The sequence below is a fragment of the Lepisosteus platostomus genome, chromosome 11 (assembly GCF_059453375.1).
Source record: "Lepisosteus platostomus isolate fLepPlt1 chromosome 11, fLepPlt1.hap1, whole genome shotgun sequence".
NCBI classification, from domain to species: domain Eukaryota; kingdom Metazoa; phylum Chordata; class Actinopteri; order Semionotiformes; family Lepisosteidae; genus Lepisosteus; species Lepisosteus platostomus.
In genome coordinates, this window is record NC_142621.1 from 19,317,172 (window position 1) to 19,327,338 (window position 10,167).

Genomic DNA, 10,167 nt, shown 5'->3' on the forward strand with positions numbered 1-10,167 from the left:
ACAATAGTTGAAGTACTAGTTTATTAGTTGAAGAATAACTGTGGATCTAAAGTGTAAGTTAGGCTTCCAAAATATTTTAATTGAATGTGAAATTTGATGTATTTTTCCGTGACTGAAACAAGAACATAAATTTAAATAATGCTAGCAGTTAATTTTCTCCCATTGTTTGTGGAGCATTTGTTCTTGTTATCATACTTATTCATGTCTAATGTAGTGGTGCACAGTGGTGCAGTGGTTATCATTGCTGCTTCGCAGATCTGGAGCCCTGGGTCCATTTCTTGAAATGGGGTGCTGTCTGTGTGGAAATCGTATGTTCTTCCCCTGTTTATGTGGGTTTCCTCTGGATGCTCCAGTTTCCTCCCACATCCCCATAAACATACTGGTAGGTTAATTGGCTGCTGGGAAAAATGACCTTAGGTATAAGTATATACACGTCTATACATGCCATTACAGTCTGACGTTGTAATGGACTGGTATCCTGTCCATGGCCTGTACCCTGCCTTGTACCTGTTGTTTGCTGGGATTTGTTCCAATTTCTGCAGGACTCTGAACCGGAAGAAGCGATTAGAAAATGGATGCATGTCTAAGGTAGAACTGCATGATATCAGTATGGTTGGCATTGCTGCCTCGTAGTTGTGTGGCTACGGGTTCCAATTTCTATGGTCCTACAGGTATCTGCGTGGGGTTCTCCCCGTGCTCCAGTTTCCCCTACTACCAAAGACATACTGGTAGGTTCATTGGTTTATTGGGATATTGATCCTGGTATGAGTGGGTGGGTATTTGCCCTGAGAAGGACTGGCATCCCATCCAGGGTGTATCCCGACTTGGGCCTGTTCCTGCCAGGACAGGCTCTGGCTTGCCCGTGACCCTGTGTTGAATACAACAGTTAGAAAAGGGATGGGTGGATGCAGGCCCTCCAATCCATGACATGGCTGAAGTTTTGCAAGAATCAGTTGCTTAATTATTTATCTGCAAGTTTTATTTTGCAAGCTTAATAAAATATCAATTTCTCTTCAGATCACAATGCAATAAATCTGAAGAGCTACTAGAGTCCTAGTTTAAACTACTGTGAAAGACACATGAAACATTTTGGGCAATTTCATTATCATTCCAAACCCCATTTGGCATAGTTCAGGGTTAAAAAGATTGAATTCTTCAAATAAAAAACAGTGCTTCTCCCACCCCAGGATGGATTTTCTGGCACTTCTCATTTTTCTAGGCATTAGGTAACATGCCCTGCCTTCACTGGTCTCATTCCATCTCCTCTGACAAAATCAGACAGCGTGCTTACCGCTAATAAGAATATTGCAATGTAGAAGGTGGCCTTTCTGAGGGCTTGTAAAAGCAAACATGAAAAATGCACCACCCACCCTCTCCAAGATTAAAACCATACCAGCATTTATTCATAAGACCCAAGCTTTTAAAAGCCCTTTAAGTTTAATCAATGCTCATGATTCTGTTAGACTCTAATACTGACTCTCTCTCGTCGCTGTAGTAATCCTGTTGAGTTGCTTCTTACCAAACTGTCACTTGCTGAGCCATCACTGCCTAGCCCATGGGCAATACACAGAATGACTGCTTAAATCCTTTTTCTCTGCTGTCAATGACGCTTGCTTCCCACAGTCCACAGTATGTACTTTTAATAAATTCACAGATTTCCCCATTCCCTCACCTCACTATTTCGTCTCCCCACACCAGCCCATGTGTTAATGATCCATTAATTCAATATCAGAGAACCACTTGTTCTGGTGAAGGCCACAGTAACTTGTTAGCAATTCTAGGAGAAAAGGGTGCAAGGCAGGACTGAAAGCATGTGACTGCTCATGCCCAGAGTAGGACACCAGTCACAGTCCCACAGAGAAAGGGACAATTTAGATTATCTAATCAAACCTAACCTGCATGCCTTTGAGAGGTACTGTAGGAGGAAACCATGGCAGCTGAAAGACCTCATCTGAACAAGTGGCGAGCATGCAAACTCCACACAGAAGGAGTTCTAGAACTGCAATAGTAGAACACAGAACAACAAAAATAATCTTGTTCAATTCTCAACATCTTCATCTCCATTCTCAACAACAACAGAGACTCCTTTCAGATACTAAACTGAATGGTATTCGGTGCACACCTACCGACATACAGTATACAGTAGTATCCAAAGGTTTTTTTCATACTAAGAACTGTTGCTTTTCAAAATCTCACTGTTGTCTGTGATTTAGTATTAATTATTAATAATCATTATGTTTAAATAATAAATATCCAAGTAATATTGAGTATGATAATATCTACAATAATGGAATAGCCCAGTATTCTCACACCACTTCATGTAGGTATTAGAGATATCACATTATAGAAAAGCCAGTCTCTGCAAGATCATCTGCATGACAGTCTGCCTCAGTAATGTACAAAAAAAAGGTTACCAGACATAAATGTGCTTTGTTTGCTCCATTTTATGCTTGCTATTTTGTGATACCATACTCTCTGTATGAAGGTAGCACATTTTAACACAGAAGGATAGTGTCACGGACGTCCAAGGGGACTAACCGTGGGGAGCAGGAGAGCGGAAAAAGACCCATATGCGTAGCGGTGAGACGGGAAAAAGGCCCGGGCTCGTTAGTGCAAAGAGTTCAGGAATGCCGTATAGAGACCTATGCCCTCAGGGAGCGGACGTGGGGCGCCCTGGTGATAGGCGGGTCTCAGGACATCCGAACGTCAATGCTGAGCGAGGACAGAATGCAAGACCCGGAAATATAAAGCCCAAGGGAAAGAGAGGGACCGGAAGGACAGCAGACTGGAAACTAGAGACAGGACAGAGAAGGAGCGCCCTCTGGCAGCAGAGGGAGTGACAGATAGTGTATTTTAAAAAATGTTGTATGCTGTCTGGGCTTCCAAACACACACACACACACAAGATGTTTCCTTACATGGAAGTCACTCCTTACTTGCACAAAAGTACAGAAAGCTCATGATATCACCACAAGTAAATGTTCTTTGAACTAGTTCTCTTTGAATATCAAGGTCATTTGTGATTGTGGACAGTTAGCAGACGTTTTCATTTTGCTATTCATTTTTCTGCCATCACCTTTTCAGTGTTTTGTAGCTTGTCCCCTCCATGCTGCTTTTATTCACTGGTTCACAGCAGGACTAGGTCCCTGTAGAGAGCACACCCACTCTATCTGCCAACACTGTGTCAATGAGATACACCAGCCCTCAGGCTGATGTGAACGTACCCTCCACTCAAGGGCATTTGGAGGTACTTTACTAGCAGAAATGTGCACTTCAGGCGCGTACAGTAGCTAACTAACTGTTGTTCTTCCAGGAGATAGCCCATTCAGTCATTAGACCTCATAGACTATTGTCTGCACTCCTGTAACCAATATCTTCTCTGATTATGTATAAAACATAACACCTTTTGGTGAAGATAATCATATAGTAGACATCAAAAGACACTTACAATTGCAATAATTCTGGTTATTTTCAGAAAATTACCAATTACTGATCAACATTTCGTATCAATAAGGTTGATCAATAAGGTGCATTAATGAAGCAAAAATACAGTAAAATGTAAGAGAAAGCACAAAACAAAATTCCTAAACTGTAATACTAAGATGAACCTTGTAGAAAGTCAGGGTTTTGGACAGCTACTGTAGCTATGATTTTGACAGTCATTTTGCCTATATATATAATATGGTAACTAGAAACACTTTGTTTTTGAACTTGGTAGACAGCTTTCATCCTTAACACAGTGATTAATGAACCAATTAAGACCTTTCATACCCTCAGCAACTTCTGTAATACTATTCCAGATTACACAGAGAGGGGACAGCTTATTTGCCAATGTCTGGCCAACATGAAGCTAGTGTTTTAAAGTCAAAACTCCACCTTAAATTATTAAAGGCATCCAGAGATTGGAACCTGCAATATTTATCTGCAATATTGACTTGATTGCAAGTGACTCTCCTGCTTTGGAAATCTGCACAAAACCCACGCTGATGTTATCCTTCTGGTTTTTAACCTCCCATGGGCTGAATTCAGTTTTATACCAAAGCACTGTACTCTGTCACTATGTATTCTGTTCATCAGTTTCTGGCTACAGTATATACACAGTTATAATGTAGTTTCCACTTTCTTGCTCTATTGCTCTGTTGGAGATCTATGAATATGTACACACATATTTTAACACAGTAGCATACACACATAAATACATACTTATGTGTACACAAAGATATGTCAGAGATACCCAGATAGAAAATATTGTAGATACGGATTGCTTTATTTTTCCTGAAGTCAGGACCCTGACTAGAAAATATCAATCAAGCCTACTCAGTCTTCCATTTCAAAACCTATGGGCAAAGTAATCCAAAATATGCAATGGGGTGAGTGTGTACTGTGTTACTATGGGTGTGTACACATTTTTCTTTTTATTATTTCTTTGTTTTTGCATGTGTGTTGGTTCTTCTGGACACTAAGACATTTCAAAGTTCATTCTGTCTGCTACTTGACTCTCTCCATCAATGTCCCAATGTCCATTACATGAAAACTGTCAGTGCCCATCTCTGACTGCACATTAATCAGTAAGTCTCTATGTTTTATGTGTTCTGCAATTCTTTTTAATTTCTTCAGGCAACAGATAGCTGTTATATTATTCATTGCAAAGTCTTCTATTTTTCCCTTTAATGCATGGCTGGTATAAAGTGGCCTGGGGTACATACATATTTGCTGTAACTCATCTTGCCAAAGTAAAGTACTTGATTTCTAAACTGGCACAAGTTAAGGAACAATACAATGGGGCCACGCTGTCAAAGCTATCTAAAGGGAAGTTTATTTCCCAGTGCATCTGCACTGTTACAGTATTCGAGTTTTCATCTTTTTCACTGTTTCCAGATAAATTTGTTTGAATTCCATTTTTTATACCAAGGTGTTAAGATAAACTTTGCTGTTACAGTGTAACACAACATAGCTTTCTAACAGTACTACTTCAATACAATTAGAGTTAGAAAATCATCTGTATTTATGAAATACTCAGCCTTTAAATGTATGGAATCCAAAAACACTCAATTTGAAATAAAACATTAAGTCTTAGTGTTAAAATGTTTATTTTCTGATTTCAAAGCTTTCCTTGAAATAGACATTTGGGGTAATGTCAAAACCTGTAGAAATTAGACTGCAGAGTGCCCCTCCGTGATGTAACTTTATGTCTTTATACTTTTAACTTTCCAAAGGGGGATTAAATTACAGGTGTGTGTGTGAATGTCTGTGCATGTGTGAAATTGCTTTCTTTTTCCAAGATGGGAGACTCTGATTATCAAGTCATTTCAAGCAATGCACCAAGCAAGAACATTAATTACAGACTGCAATACTAAGAAATCTGAGGGTGTTAGATTCTGCATGTCATATTTTGAAGACCTGCTTCCATAGGCAAGGAGATAAGATTGATCTCAGGTTCTCAAAGAAAAACAAGCAAAAAATAAATAAATCTAAGGAAGTGGAAAGTGTATTTTATGCCCACCCTAGATCTGGAAAACATTTAACTGTTCCCTACAATGTGATCAGATATTATCTTTAGCAATGTTCATTTCAAAATGTGATACATTCATCAGTGCATTTAAGCTTGGCTTATGAACCTGCTTCATAATGAAAAAATGTATCCATTCCTTGAACAACTTCCAGTACTGTAATGAAAACTGTAAAAACCCAAGGCTCCTAGAATACTGGCTTTACTATAAGGCTTTCAAGTACATTTCCTCTTGATCATTGCAAAGCATTTTCTTCAGGCTTCTTTTTTATTTCAATAATCGATAGCTAATGATTTATGGGAGGAAAGTTTGTGCGACCTTCCTCAATTTATTGTTGACAAGTTATTTGGGTAATGAGGTCCTCAATATAGCATCCCCAGGCACATTTACACAGACAGTGGCTCCCAGAGGTAGCTTTAACCAACTGTTCTGCTTTGCAAAGGGGGAACCACAGCTTCAGTAGTCAAGAGAGCAATAGCTGAAATACCGTATGTCCTTTATCATAGGCCACAATTCCTGTGCACACCAGTAAAAACAGTGAAAGACAAAACAAAAATTTCCAGCATTCAATCCCTTCCTAACAATACTGCTGCCAACAGCATAGCGTATCCGTTTCTCATTTTCTCAGTTCCCACATTTTAAAATATTTTTTATTTTAAGTACAAAACGAAATCACACAGAACATTTAGGTGTTAAATTTCATTTTGTTTATGGTGTCTTATAAACAAATGCAAAACTGTGTTGCATGACAAAATATTTTTCAAAAACAGTGAATGTTATTGATATATGCTATCTTGGGTGATGCACTGTTCTGGTACACTGCATTGCCCACTCAGTAGAGAGAGAGAATTTCCCTGGTGTCTTACCTGAAGGATGCAGAGCTTTTCACAGCAATGTGCTCACCAATCCAGTTTTTTGCCATCTTCAGCAGTCAGATCTGACACAAAAACGAGAGCTCATCATTGCATCCTCTATAGATTAATACAAATTAGTTTGGGAGCATGTGATTTTGTTACTGTAAATAGTAGAACAGTTCAGATATAAGCCAGGGTTCAAAAACCCAAAGCAAATAAGTCAGAAAAACTGCTTTGGAAAATGCAGAGGCCTTTAAAACTAATCGCCACTGCTCACATAGAAATAATAGGCTAAGTGGCAACACCAAGCACAAAACAGACCAGACAAAAATATATTCATACGTGATAGCTTGGTCTTATGCATAATGCAGGACCTGTGGTTGATGCTGTAGTCATGTATATACTAGGTACTGTATAGTACTGCTGATACAGAACTGAATAATTCCATAATTGAGATTCTTGTTTCAAAACAGCAGGTCTCTGTAAATACAGTGCAATAGCCCGCACAGTACTCTGCTCCAGATTCCGGATAGAATGGGATAGGATGGAAATGGAATCAGTACAGAAAGGATGTGAAACATTTAGACATCCTGTGTAAATCACAAAAGAAATTGATCTCACAAGAAATCAAAGACTGGCTACTATTAGCCTATATGGTTAAATCAGTTATGAATAATATTAGAAGAGAGAAAACTGTTTAAAAAGCATTTTAAAAGATCAAGATCCAGTTAAGGAACATGAATATAATGATCTGCAAGTAAAAAAGCATTAATTTAGAATTAAATTAGAAAGGCCAAACAAGAGGATTTATAAGTTCATGGAAGTACAGTACAAGTACTTGGATTTCAAAATGTTGAATGGGCAAGAAACAGGAAAGTAAATGCTCAAATTTGGGTCATGAACTATAGTTAGTGGAGTACAGTACCACAGGGATCTACTGTATATTAAGACCACTGTTCTTAATTTATATTAATGCAGATTATACCAAAATAGAAGTATTAGAAAATATAGTAGAATCTGCAAGAAATTTAGTTAATTTCAGGACCAGGCAAGTAGCTGGCAGATGACATTTAAGGAACAAGTAATAGGTTTATTCCATGCTGAAAAGAGAAAAAAGGAAACACAACGTTTCTGCTGTGGACCCGAAGAAGGCTCCACAGCTGAAACATTGTGTTCCTTTTCTTCTCTTTTCAGCACGAAATAAACCTTTAACTTGTTCCTTTGCAGCCTATGCATGCTGACACAGCTACCTACAGTACTAGACCTGTCTTCTAGATATTGTGCAGAAGTAATAAAAAAGGTAAAGAAAAATAGGATTTATAGTTTTTAAATCAAGGAATTCAATGTTAAAATTGTATACGCTCTAGTAAGACTTAATTTAAAATAGAAGACTAAGAGGGGAGCTGATTCACATGTTCAAAATCTGAAGAGCTTTAATAACATGGAAGTGCATTTAAAATTAGGAACAGAAGACAATTAGTTATACAGTGTTGTGGTAGTATGGAACAAACTACCCAGTCATGTTGTTGAAGCTGATACCGTACCTTGGCTTCCTTCAAGGAATGGCTAGAGGGTCAATTACAGTAGTTACTAAACAAAAACATTTATTAGATGGTATAAGCTATAAGATGAATCTTAAAGCTACCCCTCATTTGTAATCATTCAGATGTTCTTTTGAATTGATACACTAAATTGTCCCTTTTTCTGTGGTCCTGCAAAGGACTGATGTCCAAGATTAGAGCAGTAATGTGCTTTCAAATTCTCCTTTGAGCCCTATGCCTCCAAGATGAGTTCTAGGCTGCAGTGACTCTCACCAGGACAAGCTTTCTGTTGATGGATGAATAGATGAAACAGATACACATACAATGTGTTTTAGCAATATTAGATTTTTTTTTAAAGAAACATATCTGTTGAAAGAAATTGAGGGGTTTCTCTGCTCTTCTGCTGAAGTCACAGAAATACTGTTGATCAGTTTAGTAGTACTGCTTTAAAGGGCTTTAATGTCTTACAACTATAGCTGCAACTAAATATAATAAATATAAACTATTAAAACTATAAAGATAAATCAGCTATGTCTGCTCTTGTTTATAAGAGAATGAGGCAAAATGTTGTTTTGGATGTGCTGATGACATTAATTAACCTTTGGCTGGAGTGCTCCGGAGTTAGTGAGTCTTTAACATGGTTTACATAAAGCAGCAGAATGATGTGATGCATTTCCTCTATCAGTGGCATGTGGTGGCTGAATTCAGCCATCTGAAACATGCTTATCAGATTCACCTGTTTGACCAGCAGCCTAACTCTGCAGTTGCCCTGTGCAACACAGCCCTGCCTGGCTCAGACAGTTATAAATGATGTGTAGAAGCGCTGACAGCTCTCTCTCTCTAACTGATGGGGTGGCACTGTCCCAGAACTAGGGCTATGAATTTCACCAGCATACTCATACAAACACACAAACATGCTTAGAAAGATATATTCGAAAATCTGCTTTTGGGAAAAACAGAAAAAGTTTTTTACACCAAAAAATAAACAATTAACATACAGTATACACACAATGTCAAACTTATGCAGTCAGTTTTTGCAAATTTAGCATATGCATTAACTCAGAAACACAGAATCGGACATAAATATGAGAGCACATTCATGCCCACCAAAATACCATACACCGGCTAGCAGCACAATACATGTGGAACCAGCTTCCACAGAGCAAAACCTATGCATGCCTTCTCATGTGGAGGAAAATGAGAAGGAATATTTCCCTAATGAAAGCAAAAGACAAGAAAGGCCTGAAGAACACTAAGGCAAAGCATAAATTTATATATTGGCTGGTTTTACTTTGAAGAGCTTTTCCTTCTGAAAGCATCATCAATCATGAGGACAGCTTGGGTCACTATTTGTTACCAAGGCTAGCTTGATATGTGCTGGATCAGGTAGGATGAATAGTTGGTGCTCTCACTAATAATAAGATTACCCTGCTGGGATGATTGGATCCAAGATTCAAAACATACTAATGACTACTGAAGTCTGAAAACACTTTAAATGCTTTCATTCAAATTCTCCCTGGCAATGAAAGTGAGTGCAAATTATGAAAAACTGAACAAAACACTAACATGAATACTGTATTCCAATTAGAAATTGTTAATTTTGCTGGAATTCTTTTTAACAGCACAGGTAAAATATCTTTGGCTCTCATCATCAAGCATTTATGAGCAGTAATACAAGTGGAAGTCACAGGGACATTAATGCAATAAACTAGAGGTCCCTGGATCAATTAGTTTTTTTGAAGTACTGAAGACGGAGTTACTCAGATTGTTGTTGCAAAGAAAAATAACCAAAGGTGGAACTAAATACTATTAAGAATTCATTGAAACTAAATGATCATGGCAAGAAGTCCTAGAAGATCATTCAGATTGTGACTTCAAGGCAGCATCTGCAGTGACAGGAACTGCATGCAGAGCAGTAGGCACACAAATGTAATATATACAGTACCAGGGGCGGGTAAAGCAATTGTCCACAATGGCTTGTCAAACAGCTAATCATTCCTATCTAAATAATATGCTATTTATTGTGCTTTAAACAGCTTTAAACTGACATGGTGAGTGACAATAACATGGAGTGAAACCTTGCTTATTGCCCTATTACTCAGAAAGTATATACTGTATAAGCAATACAGAAGGTAAGGAAGAGTTAAACTGCAGAGAATGGGGGAACAATAGTTGTGTGATTGGGATGTATCTCTTGGTTTTAAGATCCACAGAATAAAAACATAGAACAATAACTGACTAATAGAATAATGACTGCTGTTAC